The 24,154-nt window shown below is 38.3% G+C and overlaps 1 protein-coding gene across 4 annotated transcripts in view; it reads left to right on the forward strand.

Annotated features, from left to right (window-relative positions):
• Window positions 1-24,154, forward strand: part of LOC150084795 (protein trachealess-like) — a 361,172-nt gene that overhangs the window by 59,695 nt on the left and 277,323 nt on the right. For 2 of the 4 annotated variants that reach the window (XM_090376609.1, XM_090376610.1), the window contains exon 1: window positions 8,775-8,984. The exons of the other annotated variants lie outside the window; for them this stretch is intronic. The gene's annotated coding sequence lies outside the window, so the exon portion shown is untranslated. Of the gene's footprint in view, window positions 1-8,774; window positions 8,985-24,154 lie in introns of those variants that run through there. 4 annotated transcript variants of the gene reach the window in all.

Here is a 24,154-nt window from a genome sequence, read left to right on the forward strand (position 1 = left end):
TCTGTTAACTGCATAAATTTCGTGTTCTGTTCCCCCTTCCCCTCCCATTTTTTTTGAATTCTAATTCTGGTGAACGTTGTGGTTTCCAGGGTCAGGTTTGTTATAGCAAAATAAAAGAACTTTTCTAGACAAATTTATAAGGAGCTTTCTCTTGAGGGGTATGAAGTTCCACTTTACATGAGTTACGTAGTTTGTATTTTTGACTCAGCAGCTTTGTGGAAAATCTTGGCACCTTTCAGAGGAGCATATAGCTCCTCTGAAAGCTTCTCTAATTTATAAGAAACGCATTATCGGCACGATTTCCGGTACTCAAGACAGTGTTCCAATATATATGGGTGTTAATCTTTATTTTAAGTGCTGGCTACGTTAAGTTTCACAATTCAATGATCACTGAATTGTGACTACCCCATCCGTAATGGAATATGCCGGATAGTTCGCAATATAAAAAGACAAACAACTTCGTATGCTATAGCAGTGGTAATTTGCATCTGATTGCCTAGTCAAAGTGATAAAGTAGCAGTTATGGGACGTAGTAAAGATAACACAGAGTCTCAGAAGGGCATGATTGTGGGGGCTCTTGTGTCGGGTGGTTCCATAGCAGAAACAGCATGTCTTGCCGGTTGCTCACAGCCCACTGTGGTTAAGGTGTACAAAGAATGGTGTCGAACGGGTCAAACCACCACCCGCCGACAGAATTGGATGTTCATGGTGAACGAAGGATGCACTGCATTGTATGGGCTGAACGGCAGGTCACTGTGCATTTGACATTGCAATACAATGTCGGGAATGCAAGAACAATATCCCAAATAACGATGCGCTGCACACCCAGACGTGTGGGGTTCCACAACAGACACGACCCAAGATACATCCTCTCCTCACCGTTGATCATTGTCGACGGCGAATGCTGTGGTGTCAACAACACTCTGGTTGGACACTGGAGGACTGGAAATGAGTGTGCTAGTCGGATGGGTGCAAATACTCACTCAAACTATTATATTAGGGCCACCCATACTTTCTAATATACACCTGTATATGTCTTATGTCTGTAAATTACGTGTGTTCTCTGGTCGATAATTTAAATATGGTGCAAGACGCCAATGGACGCCTTCGTGTGTGGCGCAAGCAACACGATCCGTCGTGCATTGATGCCCACTATCCAGGCGATAGTTGCTTAATATGGGGCATGTTTTGCTGGAAAGAACTAGGAACTCTAGTTCGTGTGGACCAACGTTTCACTGGTGAAGTCTAACAGCAGCTCTTAGGAGACCATGCTCACTTTGCTATGTTGCAGTTTTTCCCGGAGAGAAACGGGATCTTCCAAGACGATAATGTGCCGTGTCATCGGTCCCTTACAGTGCACGAGTGGTTCGAGGAACACAGTGAGGATATCACCTATCTTGATTGGCCTCCAAATTCGGCTCACTTCAATCCAATTGAAAACCTGTGGGATGTTTTGGAACTGGAAGTGAGTAGTATGGACACACAACCGTCATCTACTCCCACTCTGTGGAAAGCGTTGCAGGCAGCATGGCTTCAGATCCATAAGGACGTCTTCAGACATCTAGTGGAGTTACTGTTTAGTCGAATAGCGGCTGTCATCCGTGCGGAGTGTGGCTCAACACGGTATTGCATGTATATACAACTCTCCGAGACTGGATAACGAATGGTCCACACTAAATTTTGGAGAAGTGTTTACAACCATCGATATGTATAGTATCGATTGTGTAAATACTTCTCCAAAATTTAGTGTGGATGACGGACAGATTGATTGGTGGTTCCGTCTCATTTATAGCTAATCATGCTTCTGTTTTCAACTTCATAATTCTTTCTTACGTCATAAACATTCGTATATGCACACGTATTTCTTAACTTTTTTGCTATGGTGTAGTTGCATTCTCAACAAATTCCATTTATCACGCAACCTATTAGTCGAAGGTATATGTACCAAAGTAACTATGTAAACAGAGCCCATGAGGTCAAGTGCAAAGTGTGTTAGTTGTCTGATGGCACCAGGGGTTTCCCCCATCTCCGCGTTGTGTACTTTGCTTGTGTAGCACAGAACTCTGTATAGGCCAGAGATTTAAAAAGTGTGTGGAGAGTGGAAGGATGTGTAGTGCTGTGTACCATTGTTCTTCTGACCATTTAGCCGTTGGGCTCCTGTTGGGACCCACCGTTACCGCATTTGCCCCGGGGAGGCAGGTCAGGTACCCAGTATATTTTATTTTGTACTCTGGCAAAATGCCCATGAGGCCATCGGAAATATTTTTAGGCGGGTTGCAGACGACTGTTCGATTGCAACCACAGCGATATTGTAGTAGCAGCAATACCGCCTTTATTTTTGCTGTGCGTAAAATGGGTTTTTCTCCCGACATGGAAATGTGCTCATTTTGAAAAATTACCTTCCCCGTCGCCGGATCTGCCATCTTCGGATTTTTGTCTGTGACATACTGAAGAATAAAGCTTATGCAAAAACGCAACGTACTTTGAATGAACTGGAGCAAAATAGTTCAGGCCGAAGGTAATGTACCTCTTATTCATTTCTGGTAACTATGGTCACATTGCGTTTTGCTTCGTACCGAATCAACAACGCAGTGCATGCATTAATTTGTCATTGTTTCGAGTGAGTGAGTGAATAAATGAATGGCTACGTAACCAAAGAAGTTCTCTAACCAGGCATTATTTTCGAGATGGTGGAAATATAGCAAGAGGAGGAGGAGACTATTTTGAAAAATAATTATTTCTTAATAGAGGTTTGAATAAATAATTGTTTTTCTAACTTATGTGTTTTCACTTGAACCATCCTCGTATATAAAATACTTAATTCTACGCTTTATCTCTCTCCTCACTATTTATTTTTATTATTTATTCAGTTCATTGCTTTGCGCAATCACCCCCTGTACAGCTTGCAAGCTAGACGAGCGTAAAAAGGATAGTTATATAGGTTATTTGTATAGTTACAGTAATATATACAATTTACAGCATTGATTTACAATAATATTTGCAATTGTTATTTGATATATACATAATGTAATAAAATTAAAATGTAAACAGAATTGGATAGTTTAAACTGAAAAACGGAGTTATCTGGTGAGTTGAAGATGGGTTACTAAGTGCAGTACTCTTAAATTATACAAAGTGAGAGTCACTGCTTCTCGGCTTAAGTGTGATGGGACTTTACTGTTGGCTATTTATTACTAGGTATCCTCTCAAGGGTTTAGGCATGATTCAAGCAAGGCTGCGATACAGGTTCTCTGGATTGATTTTTGTATGCCTTATTTTTATTTAGTTTGTAAGGGTCAATTTGAAGTTCATTGAAATATTTTATGGTGTTCTCTGGAAACATATTGTTCCGGTTGTTAAGCTTTCATCCTTAAGGGAATGAGAGGATTCTATGTGCTCCTGTGAGGAGATCTGGGACAATACCATTTATGTTAGGAACATCAACTATTTTGGTCAGTAATTTCGACAAGAGTGGTGATATTTTTTTCTAGGACGAGGAGGGTTCAGTGTGTTGTGTTGATGTTAGGGTATAATATCGTTCGGATATAGTGGACTGCATTCCTCCTAGTAGGCTTAGCCATCGTATGATCCAATATTCGATTCCAAATATCTTTTCTTGGTGGCGTACTGTGCAGAGGAGTAGATCTTGGAAGCATAGAGGGTGAGATGGGTGTGAGACATCTTGTTATGTAATTAGCATATTAGAGACACGTTATGGCAACCTGTTAACTCCTGCCGGATTGCTGAAAATGCCGCATATGTCTTCTTTCTTGTTTGTGGGAAATGCTTCTGAAAAGTGAGGTTCTCATCAAATGCTAAGCCAAGGCCTGTGTGGGTCGAGACTCTTTGTTTTATATCGACATTGATGAATGCCTGGATATTGTTTTTATTGCGCCTCTTCGTGAAAGTCATCTGCAATTTTTTCATGGTTCAGTTGTAACCCCGAAATCCCTAAACAATCAACAAGTAGGATAATTTTTGCAGCAGTTTTTTGATTTATTTCTTCATTGGTTTTGGAATTATTAGAGGTGACAAATAACTTCAAGTCGTTGGCGTAAGAGAAACTGAAGTTGGTAAACTTTACAAGAAGTGGTCCTAGAATGACTGTAAAGAAGATAGTATTAGCTCTCTGTCTTAGTTATTTGCCAAGAGTTAACACACATAATTATACATACATATTGTTTTTGGCATTTTAATATGTTACTCAAACCTTCTTTTTATAGTTTCATCAACCGTGGTGCATGACTGATCAAGGCTCGTGGCCCTGACATTTTACGCCACTTTAGATAAAAAAAAAAAAAAAAACTCAATCTACCTTACAGTCAATTATCCCAAGAGTAGATACGTTACTTTCAAAATTTGTCTGTCCCACCGACCTCTTGCTTCATAGTTCCCCAGAACACAACTAACCTATGATAATGACATCGACATCATTTTACCGCATCATGTTTTTAAAAAGATGCTATTGAAGTACTTCATAGTCATTTCTCGATTTCAGGTAACTTATAACGTGCTTTGTGCAATCTTTTGGGTCTCATTTATTCATTAGATTGTTTATTCCCTCACATATTTTATTTCCTCTCTCATCATAGAATTTTTTATTTCCCCACTTTGTTATTAATACACTGTTCCTCACTGAAATTTCTTCATCTAAAAGGAGAACATTCTTTGAGCTCACAATAAGTAGAGTGACAGATACCAATGCAGACAAAAAAAATATTACGTTTGTGTATCAGTTCCGCCAGTTCCAAGTGCTGTTCACATCAACATGAACTACGTATAAAAGCGATACAAATTGCCAAACGTCACATTCAGGAGCCGAAAAGGTAGCGAATGTCATCTTGGTGAAAACTGAGCCATGATTCTTAAATTAAATTAAAATTAAAAGATTCTTGTAGTTGTGCTGTGAGTTGGACAATAGTTGTTAGAGGGCTAAGTGGTGGAGGTCAGCGAATGTCGCGTCATATCCCAAATGTGTTCAATGGGTGACAGATCTGCCAAACTTGCAGGCCAAGGGAGCATAGCAACATGACGTAGGCACTGACAAGTTATGAGAGCCTTATGTATGCGGATATTGTCCTGCTGAAAAATGATGTTAGAGAGGGCAGAAGCATTGGTCTTAAAATTACTTCAACATAATGTCTTGCCGTTAATGTGTCATCAATAATGACCAGTGGTGAACTGATGATGTAACTGCTGGCTCCCCATACTGTGATTCGTGGTATTGTTCTGGTATGCCCATCCCTGATGCGTGTCAGATTGCCTCTGTCCTCATCACGGGCCTTCGTGAGTAGCACAGTTGGTAGAATCGTCGTTCTCCCCACATAGGGTGGAGAAGGCCTGAGTTCAACCCCTTCAATGATGTGAGGAATTTTATGGGCCTTTTACACAACGTGACTGAGTTAGACGGTCTCAGGCGAGGGTATCATGGATTTTTCTCCAAGAAACTCGTGTTTTTCGTACAGCAGACAGAAAATCGACCACAGGACACACGCGATTTACAGACAGTATACGCAAAGCAATGCGGCCTTTGTCGCCGATGCTCCTAAAACCCTATTACAACAATACCCCCATTACTAAGTTGAACTAACGTTCCGGTTTTTCTCTGCGTAAGATACATCTCTGACTCTTGTTTATCTTCAGACGCGCATAAGGCTGCTACTGGATCCCAAACGGATATTATTCGTCGCAAAATGCGACACGATACTGTTTTCGTCTCCAAGAAGTTCTCTTGTATCACTGCCGATGCTGAATAACGATTGGATGTTTCAAAGGCAGACAAGACTACTGAAGGCGAGAATGCAGCTCTGCTTCTCGTAGTCATCTGCTAATCGTACTCCCCGACACAGACAGGAATGACTTTACGATGTTGGAAAAATCTGTCGGATCGTGACAGATGTTTCCTATTGGTTGTCGATGGTTTGTTTGTTTGTTTGGGAATTTTTTAGGCGCATCGGCATCTATGGCCATAGTGTGCCAGTAGTCGGTGGATCCGCTTTTCTTTCCATTCTGCCATTCTTCTGATTCCACCATTCCCTCGCAACGTGCCCAAGTACTTTCTTGAATCCATTGTTGTTAACCGAGTTAAAACCATTCAAGTATCACGACCGATATGAACAGCAATTTGCCATGTTGACTGTCCAGCGTCTGACGACACAGTGATCCGACCCCTTACATGATCACCTTAAGTTTAACTATACTTAAGTATAGAAGTGATGTGATTTGTCATCCCTCCCCATCATCATCACACCAAGAACCAATCGTTTCTCGTTATCATACATTTTTGAAGTAACCTCTTATGTGTTACGCAATAAATAAATAAATAAGTAGTATTTAAGTTTATTTACACCACCAGACTTATTATAATATATTTAAACATATTTGTAAATATATATTGAAACCAGAGATAAATAAAAATATTAATTTATTCACTGGGTTAATCAATTTGCAGGAAAAATAAGCAGAATCCTTCGAGGTGTGCAGTAAACTACTGGCAGATAGCGAAACAATTTTTCTCAAATTCAAAAAGAATTATAAATAAATATTAGGCATACTGAACATCTGGATAAAGGGATAATAGCACCAAAAGGTGACTGCGAAAATAATTCGTACCACTAATTCGATTTAAGTTAGTCCTTGAGTGAAATTGCCCATGGTTTCTGGGCAATCCTTTTAATGTGAATCCTTAAAATTATTATTTCCTAACATTACACACCCATATATTATAATTACGATAATCTAATGGAGTTAACTGTGAGAATGCAGTACATTAAGATGGCGTTTTTAGGAAAATGGCTAATGGTCGTATATTGGAAAGCAGATATCTGTGTTTCTCAATAAAAATAGTTCAAAATATTCTTCATTATCTGTACTGTGTAATATAACTTTAAATGTGTTTCTTGATAGAATGGATGCTTTAAGGATTGCACTGCTCAAAAAGCTGGGACGTATTATTCGAATAAATGCTTTGTATTTGGATACTGTGTGGGTGTGCCGGCCATCTTTGTTGTAGCTAGTCAAATGTCTCAGGGTTGCGTTTGTGTCTCGGCTTAAAATTGAGGCAAGTTTGGTGCTTTGCGGATGTCGTCCTCGTCGGCGAGATATACCCAGTATGGCCTCTACTCACGTGGGTTTAACGTAAACATTTCGGTAGTGAAGAGGCAAAAAATACTAAAGGAAAAAAATTCCTTCAAGGCCATCCATCTCTTAGTTGCACGGCAGGGACCAGTTTGGTCACATTGTAAAAGCTTACGCAACGTTAGCCATGGCGGGACCCCACTTTCAAACTTGACTTGATCGATGACGAACAACTCTCGACCAATAATTGTTCCCGGACAATCCCCTCCCACCAATGGCGGACTTGAGTTTGTCTCATCGAGTCCGAATTAAGTTGTGCAACAATAGGCGAGCTTTTTTTAACCCCTTTACTAAATTTAAAAGTTGTTTACCTTTTGACACCTGTATAACGGCTCTATGTAGATGCGTGGCCCACAGTAAAAAAAGGATTAAGGGATACCAGTGCCACCCACCCACTCACTCACCATACATCCCAAATGGTAAATAGACACAAGCTTCACCTTTGTGTAGTTAGCATATGTTGCTTCCACTTCATTCCGAGCGCGTGACCTTTCCGGCGTTTAGGGCATATTACTGTGGAAAGGTTAGCGGTCGTGTTTGACTACTGTCCTTAAAAAATATATTTTTTTAACGACATTCAACTTGTCCGTGAAATCTGACGATGCCGATTCTTCTTCCATGAAGGGGAATGACGGAAGAGACAGAGAACGGAGCCAACTTCGTCCAATCACGGTAAGTGACGCGGCGTCCCTTTCCCCCCTTACTCGTTTGATACATTTTTCATAGCAGTGGCCGCTGAGGGATAACACTTAGGTTGCTTGCCCATGTGATATGTGGCCCTCCCGAGCACGTGCGAGTAGCAAATGTTTTAGACGACCAATACAGATCCGTTTATAGCACCGGAAAACGGCCACGGTGCCGTTATTGCCGTCGCAATGTGAGCGGCCCGGAGCTAACGCGGGAGTCTCATCAGTTATTTGAGTCGGCAGATCTGTCATGTTATGCGGGAAGGGGGGAGAAGGGGGAAGACCATTGGCACGACCCTCTCTCTACCTCGCGTCACTTCCTCCCTCCCCCCATCCTCCTCCTCAAAAAAAAAAAATAAATAAATAAAACGAAGTAAAATAAAAGAAATGAAAAAAAAATTACCTCCTGCTGTTCGGGCTCTCGTAATATCGCAGTACATGCTTTCCGTCTCGGCACCTTGTTGCCATTCAGCATGGCACGAGTTGTGTGTGGAAAGAATTCAGCGACACCAGGACGTCCTGTCGGACCAAGGAATATACCTTAGGCTGGTGGCACGTAGTTCTGCGTGACGCACATAGGCACGTGCGAGACTGGCAGTCTCTCTCTCTCTGTTCACGTACGCTGTCCAAGTACTGCCTCCTGTCTCAACCCTCTGATTTCCCCCATCTTTTCCCAACGTGTCGAGGAAAGAGAGAAAAATCACTTCCGCGTCGTGACCCACATTCGTAAGTACGGTCTCCCTCGCCAGTCAGGGACTGTTGCTCGCTGTATGGGCTTCCATTATAGTCCTACCCGACTGCTTCCAAAAAATGGATTTTGGTGGTTCGTTTTTCTTCGATTAAATAAATAAATAAAAACTTGTAGTCGCGAGACACCAAACACCCTTCACTTTGGCCTTCCACGATGGTAATTGCCACTAACCCACTTCAACCACTAGGATTGCAATTCGTTGATTATTATGCGCCCTGTTACTTCTTACCGGAATGCGCAGTAATTCTTAGGGTTGTGCTCTTTATTGTAAGTGTACTGAATTCCACACGTGGCTGTGTGAAGTTCGCGTATCATTAACAGTTTTCAAATATAGGAGCGCAGAAATTCGGTATGACGTCGCGTGACCATCTGACAGTGGCTTCCTCGCAACTATGAATTCCGGGTGAAAGGTAGGTGAAACTGAATGATTCCAGTAATATTTTAAGTTCGAATGATTTAATTATTGTTTTTAATTTATTCATGTCCTTATTTGTCACTGTCGATATTGATTGGATGGGTGACCAGACTTATCACGTTATATATATACATTAGGTTAAAAATGACAAAAACGTTTATGGAATCCAATGATTTGTATACCTTATGGGGGAGCGTGCATGCACAGAACAACAAAACGACATAAACGAAGGCACATTAGTGGCCTACTTTTTGACTTAGTCACCAATCGCATTCATGCACATGTCCCACCGTGTCATCCGTTCAGTCATCCTTTCCCATTCAACCAGATTTCAACGCATCGTCTAATTCCATCATCATCACCGAATCGATTCCCTGCAAGATGTCTTTTCAATGGCCTAAACAGATGAAAGTCCAAAGATGCAAGGTCGGTACCGTGAACTGGATGAGCAAGCACCTTCCGTCTGTAACGCTTTAACCGATATCGTGAGCAGATGGCAGTGTGGGGGCGTTGCACATTTGTTTGAACTGATTGCACTCGGATCACATATTTCTTGGATATGACCGTTGGACCATTCACAACTCGCAGCTGTTGAATTTCTGTCGGATTAGTTTCCTTTGGCATACAAAAATTAGGTCACAGCGGTCATTCCAACGCACTATTATGGATTCAATTAAAAAGATCAGTGCAAGCAATGTAAACCATAGCCTACCTATTTTTTTTTCTCAGGATGACAATAAAGGTAATTAGTATAGAAGGAACGAAAAAGATTACCTTGCCTAAAGCTGGCAAATTTATCAAAACACCATGGCAAGCAATATTACTTGCATATGTAGAGGCAGCGCAGTAATTCTATTGTAATATGTTGTTGTAGGATATATGTTTCACTGTTAGAGTTTCACCTTAATCATCTAAAATTACGAGTCAGTTATACCCTTTGGCCATAATTTTCCACTACACAGATATTGAGCAAGACGTTCCTGAAACCATTCAAGTGACAGCAAATTTCGTCACGATTACCAAGTGAAAAATTAGGCCTTCGGCCTCTAACAGGTTTCAACAATTTTCTTAAAAACGACAAGCGAGTTTCTAAGAACCTCGCATATCGGATGGATTTCTTGGACAAACTATACTGTGTAGGGATGAGACTCCAAATATTTCGAAATACATCTAGCTGGGACATACATAAAAGTTACACCGTCTAGCGCAGATGAGTCCTACATGATGGCATGGAAAGGTTTCGAAAAAAGGCAGTAGATGATTTAGAATTGAGCACTTCTTAATGTATTCATTATCTTGACAGCATAGTAGCTATAAGAAAAATAATATATAATTTTTAATTATTTTAATTTTATTTTTTATAAACTAAAATTAAACCAGGTTTAAAAATGATCACAAATCTTAATAGATATTTTCATAAGCATATCAGTGCAGGTATCTTTAAGCATATATGGCAAAAATATGTACCAAATACTGCAATATTTGGCTTACCAGTCTGCGTTAGCTGAACACAACCACAAAAAAAATAAATAATAAATAAATAAATAATAATAAAACTCGAGTGACTGCTAAATACGGTGCAGTTTCTTGTATTCTGTCTACCTTGTGAACTCCTCTGACCGTTTGGTCGTCCCGGAGTATAAACAGAAAATTTATTTATTTATTATAATCCAATTACCACACTTTAAACTTTCTCGGCGGATACCACCACCCAGACGGCACCGTTTTGAGGCTAATTGGCCTCTCATCACTATTGCAGGGTACCTGCCCACCCACCGATGAGAGGCCAATAAGCCTTTAAACTGTGCCGTCTGGGTGGTGGCATCTGCCTAGAATAAGTAACATTTAGTCTTCTACACTGGTGAAGCGTTACTTATTCGAGGTAGTGCAATAACATTACAACTCGTTGTGAAGGTATTCACAATATGAGTTAAGTAGTTGGCTACGAATTAAACTGATGCAATTGCACTACTTATATGTAAAGCTTAGCCATTGCATGCTTCGAATGCAAAATATATACGGTCATTGACATACTAATGACATTAACGTCAATGATCTTATACAGCTAATTTAAAAACACGCTGAATAACAGGGTCCGAGAGAAGAGTCCTGCGGGACTCCAGAGTAAATAGAAAAGGAGAGTTCTATCAATCATATCAGAAGCAGAACTCGCCTTAAGAAAGTGTTCTAGTAAAGTTGACACGGTGGAAAATTCCATAAATTCTGAGCCTCACTGACAAAAATTTTAAGTTGGCATATGTTCACAAAATGTTTACCGAAATCAAGAACAGGATTCTCTCCACCTCGACCAACAGTTCGAAAACATCAGTGATAACTGTCGCGGTGGCATTACCTGGAAATAAATTTAAAATTGCGAGGATTAATCTAAATCACAAGGAAGTCACATTATCCATACTATGACTTCAAGTAATTTTTTTTTCTGTTGCGATATACAAGGATAAATATTCGAACAAACTCCTGACACTGGATTATAGCAAACTGTATTCAGCTTATGAAAAGCCAAAAGAATTTTAATTGTTGAATCAAGAGCTTTCATATAAATAATAATATTCAATTTTCTTTTTGTCTTTCGCACATACACCGTCACACAGATATAATGACTAAGTTCGAAGCGGGGGGTGGTCATAAATATGTCAATTTGGGTTCCTGGCAGAGAAAATTTTGCGCGTCATTTAAGCACAACAGCAACACGGTGAATGGTCGGTGATCTCAGAAGAGGGTCGTTACATCGTGTACAGTAGTCTCCGCAGACACAGAGGTAAAAGGACCGAGCATCAACAGGAGTGGCGATAAATGCGTCCACCATTCACAGGGGAGTTACACGGCCTTTGCTTTTGCACAGCTCACGAGAACCACGTAAACCAACGATAGCAAAGTTTCACTGTTCTTCCACATTGCGTGAAAAAAACCCTACATTTTCAATCCCTTCAAGGACGGAGGAATTTTTTTAGGTTTTGTTTTTTTCTTGTATAATGTTTGGAGTGAGGCGCCACCGGTGGTTTCCCACAACTCTTATGAGGAAAACAGTACACTCTAAATTGCCAGACATACCCAATACACCAACGCCCTTGTGGCCTTTGGTACAAAACAAAGAAATGTAGATTATTACTTGGAGTGGTATTATCCATCGCTGAAGATGGAGCGAATATTCATCCTGCACGCTGATTACTTAAAATTGGAAAGCGTGAGTCTGAAGAATATCTAGGGAATGTCTTCTTTCTGAAGCGTATATCCCAACAGTCAAATTTATAGGAGGAGGAGGAGGAGGTGTCGTGGTACCTTGAATCTTCAGAGCCATGACTTAAATCGACATTTTGAATAATTTTGCTCTGTTTACACTATGACTCACTTGTGTAAAATGAAGTGCGCTTGTTACCATCATGATAATCTTCTGAGCCCAAAACCAGGCTCTATGAGGAGAAAAATGTTGTGGAGTTCTACTGGCCGACCCGAATTCAGTGGAATGACGGATGAGCTACATTCTTCGACTGTGTTTGGAAGAAGAAATGGAACAAAATATCAGCTGCTTATTATTAATTTTTAAGAGTTATTAGTTTCGGGTGGTTGGATTCTGTTAACTAAACCTACATTTTTATTTCTTTTAAATCTGTAAAATAAAAATTCAAGTTTCTAAATATTTTTGTAACGAAATTTCCATATATGGAGGTATACTCTTGCTGTTTTATATATTATTTTGCAAAACTTCTCGGTTCGCTGTACTATTTTAACTCATTAAAATCTTATCTTCTTAAGACCAGGAACATGTAAGTTTTTCCTTGGTTTTCCAGAAGTTGTTTTGCAAATCTAAAAGAGATGGGCTTGTTTTAAACCAAATGATCACCATTTTTCAAATTTGCATACCACGAAATTTACTTTACTCATTAGGACTTCAATTGGAAAGGGGATGTATTAGTAAAATTCAGAACTTCATTCAAAGGAAATATTAGTTTAAAGGACTTCCTCTAAGTTGGATTCCAGAGAATTATGGACTAGTTAAAATCCTCAGGGATTTCAATAAAAGAGTAGTGCAGATTCTGTTTGCAGAAACTGATTAAAAGACTATTATAGATGAGCAAGGTGAAGTAAGCGTACCTAATAGACTCGAATGTTACCTACGTATAATGCGATGTATGAGTTATGCGCCGCACATCTCTACACAGATATAACAACCTGTGTGGCGCGTGGTTTTACAAGCCACTATAACACTAGGACGGAGCATGAAATAAGTTTAAACCAGCAGCGTGTTCGGAGTAGCTGTCAATAAATAGGCTTACCTTACGGCTACATATTGATTTGCGAGATCCTGTGTCTTTAATTTTTCATGAGCACTTGACGACGTCTGAGCGATACCGAAGACTGTTTATTAAATTTACCGGTGGATGCAAGTGATGTCATTGCTATTGATTCCTTCCCCCCTCAGTTCGTCCGAGCAAAGGCAAGGGCTGTGCTATGCCTCTGGATTCAGTGTAAATCCTCTCACTGATAGCTGTGCCAAGAGTAGAAAGTGAAGTAGAGCGTTGCTTTTATAGCCATCTGCACAGGCCTAATTTGTTTCATGGTGCCCATTTACCAGACTAGTCGCTAGGCTGGTGCCTTGGTGATGCCACTGGGGAGCTAAACGACCCCCTTCTATTCCCTCCTTCCCCCTGGTTTGCTACCGACTCCATTCTTTATGCCCAGGTAAGGAACTGAGAGCCGGTGTATGTGTGTGGGCACTGCGATTCCGAACATACGGCGCTCATGAAATATGCTTGACGGAAGACTATTGGCTGCAAATGGCCCTGCACACTTTCTTCAGTTTACTCTGCTGGTTGGCTGACAAGAAACACTTAAATAAGGAGCTGATGGTGCGGGGGTATCCGAAAGGAAGATTGAGACAGCGAGTTTCTCCAAATGATTTATAAGTTGTTTACGGATGACATTGGTTTCGATTACGGAACTCACTTTTCATTTTGTCCCTCAAGTAGTTAAGGGTATCACTAACTGTAGGGTTTGGGTTTATTCGTGAAGAATATTGAACATTCAGGTCTGGCTAGAGGGAACAACCCGGAGAATTAATGCTGCTCACGGAATCCGTGTTACTGTTATTAATATTAGTTTTTATGAAGCCTCGAAATGATCCCACTGGTTTCTTTGATGGGGTCAATTATGTTGTATTGCATTAAAGAAAATTATTATTTCATAACGTCATATAAGGTGCTGTTTTTATTAAATACGAAAATATTTCGTTGGTTTTAGGATTATATGCAACGATCAGTATTGCTAACGTGGTTCTAATGGAGAGTTTGCAGTGATGTGGACTCAAAATATATTGCAGTCATAATTAAAATAATAAAAGAAAATCCGTGAAGATGGATGAAACATTCTGCTTGGACTGTAGTGGAAGACAATAGTTCAATCGAAAAAAGAATACAATAATAGTTCAGCACTTTTTCAGAGTTTTTTTTTTTTTTTTTTTTGCCAAAGAACCCTTTTGTAATTCTAAATATTCCAATGAACTGTTACATCGTTAAGAACAATAAATGAAAACAGTAATATATGTATAAATTAACAGAACATTTGCAGAACTTCTGGAGCCACGGAATTACCCAGAACAGGCTTTGAAAATCACAACTTTAGACAATTTTGAAACTTGGGTATTTCATAATCCATATTAATATATCCCAAACTCTCTCTCTCCAGACGTTTCTTTCCTACTTCTCTGCTCTGCGTTTAATTAAAACACAAAAACAAACACAACAAAGATTGTAAATGATCTTTCCTTATGAAGAATCTCATTGAATACTAACATATTTGCTTTAATGCCTTTGGAATCCATTTCTGAAGAACAAAGCAAATTGATATAAGAAACAATTTTATTATATTTGAAACCAAATATTCAATATTTTCATTAAATTCTCCCTTAATGGAGTACAAAGTATTATCAATAAGTATTTAAACGAAATGTATTTACTTTGTCATATATTATACTTCACAATTATTCCTAATTTCTCAAGATAGTTTCCTCTCCTAATCTTGAGTAACACGATCAATCTACTGTTCCTAAATCCACTCGTATTTTTTTTTTTACAAACTTCATATTTTTAAGTATACTCTTATTTATTTTTAACCAGGAAATAAACCAACTAGTATTATTTAAAAATAGTTATTAGGAGAAATTGAAAATTCAAATCCGGATAATCCTGATTTTCACAAGGATTAAAATGATTTTTTTAAATATAAGCATTGAAAATATTTTAGGTATCCAAACGTAACGAAACAACAACAAAAGCCTTCCCAATGGGAAGATTTAAAATTCGAATTCCAGCGATGGTTGGAGTAATATTTTTAAAATAAGATTTTTCATATGGCACGCCATAGATAATTGATCTCAATCAAAAATTCTACAAAAGAAACACAAGGAATAACATCTCTTTGAACAGCCATTAACTGAGCATCAAAAAGTTAAAAAAAAAAAGTATTTTTAGGCTTCATAATATTTTTTTTAATCAATAAGTATCACAAAAAAAAAAAAAAGATATGTGCAGGCATTAAAAAATCGGACAAAATTCAATTCATCTTTTTTGTCAATTATTTCAGAATTGATTGCTTCAGATGGCCGACCATCTTGGGTCATTCTCAGTCGGCTCTGTCCTTGTTTGAATCGAGCGAACCATCTTTCAATAGCATAATTGGGTGACTTTTGTGGATTCCTTTGCACTTCTGCCCTCTTTGGTTAAAAAATTTGGTTACTAAATAGATGATCGATTTACTGGTTATTCGTTCTTCTTCTTCCACCTGAAACCATAAAAAATTAAATTTTATAATGTGCGTGAAACACTGACGTACAGTTTTTTTCATGTTATTTTATAAGAAATTAAGATATCAAAATAACCTATTCTATAATATATTAATACATTTACTCTCTTCTCAGACTTTTTGACCACCCCTCGTAAGAGGAAAAGCCGAGTGGTCATTTGCTAGGATACAGAAGTATACGCCTTTGAGTGACTGCTGTTCAGACCCACGTGACTACTAAATACAGCGATGGTCTTGTATTCTCTCTGTTTGTGAACCCTTCTGGAGTTTATGTAGTTGTCCCGAAGTCTAAACAGAAAATTTATTTTTTTGTGGTAGACGACATGGCAGGGGCTGTTCTAAATAGTAACCCTGGAACTTTGATAACCGAAAAATGTAAAAATAAAGCAATAGCTAACTTCTTACTTATACCAGAGAGAACAGAAGTGAGTCTCACTACAGGAAAGATAAATCCAAGAAGATGGACCAGTAGAAGACGAGATGAGCGCAGGAATTATCTGATTGCTTTACACAACACTGGGATGCTTGTAATGAATTATTTGAGAGAGTTGATGGTGAGGCCTACTTCTGTTTCAACTAATTTTATTTAGCTTTTCTCTGAAATGCATTTACGGTCGTGCAGTACTTATCTACTCTAACGCAGACAGCACTATGCGTTTTGTAAGAATTGTTTTTCTATATGCAGGGAATTTGCTGTCTGTACAGTTTATTATCGCCCTCTTTCTTTCATTATTTATGTCGAGTTTTGAAGTCGGTACTGGAGTTCTATGGAGTTAAGTAATTAGAACTCTTTGCCAGGGTCTTGACATGCTTGCTCCTCGCAAACTTCACTTCAACTGGAAAGAAAATTCACTCTAGCACTTGCTTTCGTTTGCCCCTGTTCACTTTATTTTTGTTCGTTGCACATTTTCTTCTAGAAGTTTCTTTTCTTTATTATCATGTTCAAAGTTCGGCAATTTCAACGTGAAAGTAAAGTTTTCAAGAAAATGATTACTTTAGGAGGTATCACATTCGATGATGCTCTTCGGACATCTCTAAGTTCATGAATGTTTTTCTCTTAATTGAATACCAATTAGAGTTTGAGGGAACAAAATGGAATCTCTCTCCAATTAGCAAACTTTTTTTTATTTCTCTTTTTGCAAGGAATAAAGATGATTTCATCGCTTGAAACTGTATGCCAAAGAAGAGTTTCAAACCTTTCTGCAATAGAAGTGGAGAAATTTTTTTCGCGTTCATTATTTTCACTATCTGTGATGATCAAAACTGTTATATGGACAGAAGGAATTTTTATTTTATTTCAACTACTACGTCGAAATACCCTTGCAATCCTAAAGGTATAATATGCTTCAGCCCTTATTCTAAAGTCATTTTAAATATGGCTAAGGATGTCTTGCATAATTTTGTTCTTTCCTTACAGCCACTACAAATTGTACCTTCGCGATTATTTGAGGTGACTTAAGCTCACATTGTGATTGCCTCTAATTTAATGTGGAAACAGTGGATAAGATTACAGTAACAGTGGTATTCTTAGAAGTATTGTTTATTTAAATTTGGCAAAGATAGTTTTTAACACACCATAGATTTTAAAACAAAATAATTTCCTTAATTTTTAATTTGAATACATTCTTTTGCTTTTCCAACATCGAAACCCATGTTACGATGCCAGCAATAAATATTCCTTTAAACACGAACCAGAAATTCCCCTCACCATCACCAGCAGGAGTTGGGAAGAGACCTTAATTCTTTGAAGGTAGGGGAGGGGAGATCTTCCCTGCAAGAGACCTACTAAATTAGAACTGAATAGAAAGTACTTCGTTAAATTTTTCGCTGGTACAGTAGCCAGAACCAAACACGCGATTTCTCCACTGCAAGTGGGCTAATACAGGCGTGTTATCTACCATGGCCGTAAGAAACAAACAAGCCCATTCATAAATTTAGATCAGATTATCTGTACTGCATGGTAACCCTCATAATGCTAAAGAACAGTTACAGAGAAGTCAGTCATCTTAACGATGACCTTTTTAGTAATGTATGTTGGCCATCACGACAACACTCTGTGAAACGCGAAAAGCAAACAACGCAACAAATGAAGATCCAAAGACCCAACTGACTGCATCTCAATAAGTCTAATTCCTGCTTTAATTAATTGATCTTCCCATCGGAGAGTCAGTGTAAAAACAATTAATTTCCTTCTGATTGATTAGCATTCTAATATGAATCTAATTATAAGGATAATTATAGTTCGGTGCGTAGCGTGGATATATTAATGGACGAAACCGTTATTTATTGAGCTATTTATGTGCTTCAAGATTTATGGGCCGTATTTCTTCCATCTCTCTTTCTTCCTCGAAGTACTTTGATAGGCTCGGAGACTGTATTTCATTTTTGTCATTATGTCTTTTATCGGAGGCACAAACACAGAAGAACATATAATCTGGTTTATAAAAATATGTATTTTAGTTGAAGGTCCCTTCGTCATTGTGAGGCATTTTGATGTTATAAAATGCTCATTAGTTTTGCTTTTATGCAAAAAAAATTGCAGTAAATCGTAATAATAAGTCTTCTTTATACCATGCTGTCGGAGATAAAGTATTACTGCGCATAATTACCTAAGAGAGGAATCTCTCTCTCTCTCTCTCTCTCTCTCTCTCTCTCTCAGACACCTGCCTTTGCTCATGTCCCTTTTTTTTCTTCCTCTTAGACGGACGGCTTCCATTGTAAATCAAAAGGAAATTGCTCACTACGTTTTATTTTATTTATATTTATTCTTTAGGTGTTATAGTCACTTTTGAATTACTTATCCCTTGCAATCATAAAATTAAATTTGATATAAATATATATGAACCAGACCAGTTTTATGAGCGTGATTGGCTAGAACGAATCTTTCAAATATACAACAAAACTTTGATTGATCAAATAAAAAAAGTCCGATTTAAAAGAAAAAAATTAAATATTTATATTGAGCATCGATGCAAATTATGGGTGTATCAGATTTACAGTGAATTTATTACAAATGTGACAACGAAGTGTCTAAACTCTTGTTGGGTTTTAGGAGATTGCTCATTCGTTCCAGGCCAGCAAGCAGATGCTAGGAGGTGCTGAATGGCTAGATAAGTACTGGAGAGATTTTTAAAGGTTCATAGATGGATGGATGGATACAGTGCATGAATCTGTTAAAATCTGAAATTGATTACATCAGCTATTAGTTTTCAAAGAGCTTGTCCAGAGCTCACTACAGCAGCGAGTGTGAACAATGCGAAGAATTAAAATTAATTTTTAATTGTATTATTCGATGACATTCTTTGGAACACGAAGTCAGTCGTTGATAAACCCATATCATTAATATCCACACAGGGATTTGCTAAGCACATATCAGATGACCCTATAGAAGTTCAAAACATTGATAATGTTTAAAAATGGCCAATTGGCTGGTTACGTGGGATATTGGCTGATTGACGATTTTCTCAAATATCACAAAGATAGCTGCGCTATGATTGACAAGATTACATTGAGATGAAATGCTCTTTCAGGTTATAAATGATTTGGTTAGCCTAAGGCTGAAGGGCTAGGAAAGATCACCTGGAAAGAAAAGGCAAAGAAAAATATTAATCCAGAAACGTTGCTTATACTCCAGGACAACAAGTTCCCTCGGGATTTCTTATATTAAAAACTTTATTACAGTAGTCACGTTAATTATTTTTTTTTTTATTTTATGAATGATTAATTATTTATGAGTTGCATCTTTCATGGGAGCTTATGGATTAGAAAACACTAAATGCGTACCTGCTTGCAGTTACCGTAGACCCAAGACCATGATCAACCGTAATGTGCCCTGACTTTTACGGTCTTGAACAGAAAAGTCTCATAGTGGATGCCTCGGAGAATTCCTCAATTTCCTTTGCGTTCTTTTGCCAGCGTGGCAACTGTTGAGTACTTACTCGTATATCCAGTAGATCAAAGCTGTTAATAGGCAACCCATCAGAGATAGTCAGTGCACCAGGAAAGTTTCTAAATAGATTTTATGTATGCTGTGGTGAGTTGATGAATGCTTAAGGTACATTTTGGCTTTCTGTTAGTCAGGAGTTGACAACAAGAACTCATGCCTAAAGGGCATAAATTCGTGCTTTAGGGTACACCCAATGACGGACCTTAGACAGCTCTATAGTATCCATCATTGGGTAGGGCCCGCGACAACTTCAGCCCAGGTTTTGTTGCATTAAACAGTGCATTGAATAGTCCAAAAAGCAATCCTTTAGAGCCCACAGGGGTAGTTACTCCCCTGAAGAAAAATCCTTGTGGGTTCATTGACTCTGTTTCGTTCACCCTTCCTCGTTTCTTTTACGTTTGTGGGTGTCAGTGTTCCCTTTTTGGCGGATGTTGGGATATCTCTTTGAGCTGGAGTTGCGTTTGCACTGATAGAGATTGGTATCAGTATTTACAATTGTTTTTATTTAATTGAACGGTATAACAGTAAACTTGGTATACAGGCATCAAAATTCGCGTCTTGCCAGTAGGACCTTAAGTGTTATATTAGTATACGGTATAACAGTTTCAATGATCATTACCTGAACATTTTCCCTCTGGAGGGGCACGGATAAGATATTTTGTCTATGGCTTGCAAATTTATAAATTTCTCACCGGTGTAAATGAATAAATAATCTCTTTGTCTTGCATTTAGCAAAGTTTCTTTGAACAATTAGTGTCCTGCTGAGAACAGAATCTACTTTGCTTAGGTTTTGTGTACTATTAGCTTTCTGTTTGATCAACGTACAAAAGTCATGCATCTTGTTTTTGCTTTAGGTAAAACTGAACTTAAGTTGAAGATATATAATCAGCTAGTTTTTCCAGAGGGATGCCTCACCAGAGTATTTTCACTAAAGCCAATGACACTGGGGTAGTTAATTTTAGTACAGCAGAAATTAGCGTCACAATTTCGATCTAATTCACTCGCGGCGTTTCCAGTAATTCCAAAAGTAATCTAAGATATTTGTTTCCTTTAAGAAAATAATTGTGTTAAGAAGTAATTTCTTAAGAAAGCAATTCCATTTCGTTCTTTTAAATGACTGCTCGTTATAAAAAGGTATGTGCGTCCATTCTACAATAACTGTCCGACACATCTTACGACACGGTGTGACATACCGCACGTAATCGCATAAAGCTCTGGGGTACTTTACGTGATTCTAGCCAGACATCATTTTCTCTCAAGTTCCACCAATCGCAAGACGTTCCATTTGTACCTTAATTATACTCTTATTAGGTATGCATCACAAGTCACATAAAAACAACTTAAGGAATACCATCTCCACGTTCACTAACTTCGATGAAGGTGCTCATGGACCGTTTTAAAACCCAAATCAACCTCTCTTGCAAGTGGTGAGATAACTCGAATCTTTGAAATTCTAGCATTACTGGAGATATTGATAAGTTCTCATTAAGCATCGTTATTTTGACGTTCCAGTACCAACATGGAACTTTAAATACACGATTGAATTAATAATTCACAATAATGTCTCTCTCGAAGTCCGTGCTCAGACTAATCTAGAATTTGTGTGTATACAAACCTACATTCTAATTACAGGCTATTTTACGATGATCTATTCATACGCATGAGATTGATAAACGTGCATATGACACACACACACACACACACACACACGCACGCCTTTGAAATTACAAATGTGCCTGTTTGGTTGTTGTTGAGAATTATGTTTTCTTTAAGTTGAGCTATATATATACTTTAACTTGGAATAGATCTCACAGAGGGAGCTATAACGAAACTTTGTTTAAAGATTATTTTCAATTGAAGTCTTAGATCACATTACGGGGACAAATATGCAAATCAGGGTCGTCTATTTAGGCACTTCCCATATTCGTTTCTTTCTTTCTCCAAAACTGTTCGCATAAGTCATCGATATGATAAATACATGTATACGATGTCAAAAGGGTGGGAGAATACGTGTTGACGGGCTGATAGCGAGTTATTTATAGAAATTTCGTCCGCGATAGACCTCATCAAGTGGTAGTCGGGGCGTTTTGAAGCCAGTTATTACTCGGGAATAAATATCATTTCGACTAGAAGCTGTGTTGAGGGCTTTGAAGTTTTTTTGAGTTTCAGTAATATCCTCTCTTAAAGTCTTCCCTGCTTTTTCCGCGTTAGGGAACATTTACCCTCCCCCCCATCCATTTTTTTATCATGATTATTAAAGGAATATTTCTGAATCACTCTTATGTTTTATTTTCTTCACTAAAAATCTTTCAATTACATGCATATACACAGACAAAGAAATAATAATTGTCGATTTCTATTGGTTCAATTTAAGTTAAATTTGGGGTGGCTTGGCAAATATTTTTAAAAGGTCCAAATAAAAAAATTAATGAAAATTTTTCGACTAGGAGCCGAGTTATTGCATGCGGACCGACGAACGGACGTCGTGAAGACTATAGGCGCATTACGCATATATGCTAACGCGGATAAAAATCTGAATAGGAGAGACAAATTACGTTCTCCAATAAACAAAAAATTAAGACATCAGTCAAGGAATACGTACAAGAATGGAGAGAAGAAAAATGAGCTTGTGTGCGTGTAGTCATTTGTATGTCCTTGGGATGTTTATTAGATATAATTGAGACATTTAAGAATCCTGTAATGCAGAACTGCAACAAAAAACTTCGTCATAAAAGCAAGTCCAAATGAAAGCAACTGCTGCACAGTGACATGGATTGATGAATACGAAAGATGAAATCTGTTTGATTGCCTCATTCCTCTAACGATAAGGTCAGTTGTCGAAGGGACTATTGCGCGCTTCTAGTATTAAAATAAGCATAATAAGCCTTATGTTAAATAATGCGTTTCACTCACACGCCCTTACGAATTTTAAAACGAGTCCTTAAAATAAATGTGGAAACCAACAGAGAGAGAGAGAGATTGCTGATAGATAACCTCGTGGAATCTATCTCTGTATTTTATTCTTAATATAATTTAATTATACTTTTACTATTAAATAAAACCTTAAAGAGCAAACGCAGTAAGTTGAATAGTCTTAATGGTATACGTCTATTTTGTCACTGTAGGATTTATGAACAAAAACTAAAGCATAATATCCTGTTTAGCGTTTTGACATGTTTGGCTCGACAGAGGTTTGGTTCAGTGAGTAGATCGATCTCCCAACTCGCTTCCTAAGGTATAATTTCAATATTGACACCAGGATATCGAGTAAGAATAGTATTACAAAACGCAGCCCCGTGTAATATATTGTACTGTATATATAGGTACAATTCTGACAGCGGTCTCTTTTGTTCTCCGTTAGGGGGCGTAACCATCTGTTTGTTTGGGATCACAATAACAGTCACGATGTACGTAACTCGCACTTCATGTGGCAATGCAACTGACAGGAGAAGGGTAGGGTACGTTGGGCTTGAAGGGTTAACTCGGGCTTCCATAGATTAGTGGGAGGCTTTTCTTTTTTTTTTTTTTAATTTAGACGCATGCTCAGTTATCCAGGGGAAAAAAAAAAGCGGATTCGTCTACCAGTATCTATCTTGTGAAAGGGTAAGGAGTATAGAAAGAGGAGGGAAGCACGAATTCAGTAAAGGGGGGTCTAATTATAAGGCATTTATTAATGTCAGCAGAACCCAATAATTACATAGGCTTCCTCTATCGTCTAAGCTGTGTTATTAGTGGAACTCAGTCTGTTGCAGGATCCTCTATTCACAGGTTGTAATTTCCAGTTCTGAGAGCAGGCAATGATTTATAGCGTCATGATGCCCACCCTCTCCGTTTTGTTCCCGCTGCATCCTTCTCACGTGCTTCGAGACACTGCCATTATCCGCTACGAAACGATATAAAAAGGAAACGTCGGGAACACGCAAAAAGGGGGAAAAAATAAACAAAAAAGCGTCAGAGTTATATGCGAGAAGTTTCGGGGTTCCCTTTTTTCACGTAGACGACGTTTTGGGAACAGGTGTGAACTGCTAGTTTAGGAAATTATTGGCGCAATCACTGACAAAATATTTTGGCCTTGAACTACGAAAGCCTTACCAGATGGTTGAGGTACAACCTTCCTGGCGTCTTACCTGCGAGAAAAAAGAAAGAGAGGAGGGTGGGGAAAAAGCTTAAGTGTGAATACTAGTACGATGGGTAAGAGTGTTCTTACCGGAAATAAAGTTTTTCAAATGATCACTTTATGTAGAAAATAACTTAATTGAATAGGAAGAAACGCACATTATGTACTTTTTGCTTAATGGATTCATTTAAGGGTGAAGATTAAGAAATTTAAGGACTGCCTGTTTAAATAACAACGCACTGGTACCAACAAATTGTAGTTGGTAGCATCTTGGTTTTCATCA

Source organism: Mastigoproctus giganteus, chromosome 6 (assembly GCF_048544385.1).
Source record: "Mastigoproctus giganteus isolate SK-2022 chromosome 6, ASM4854438v1, whole genome shotgun sequence".
NCBI classification, from domain to species: Eukaryota; Metazoa; Arthropoda; class Arachnida; order Uropygi; family Thelyphonidae; genus Mastigoproctus; species Mastigoproctus giganteus.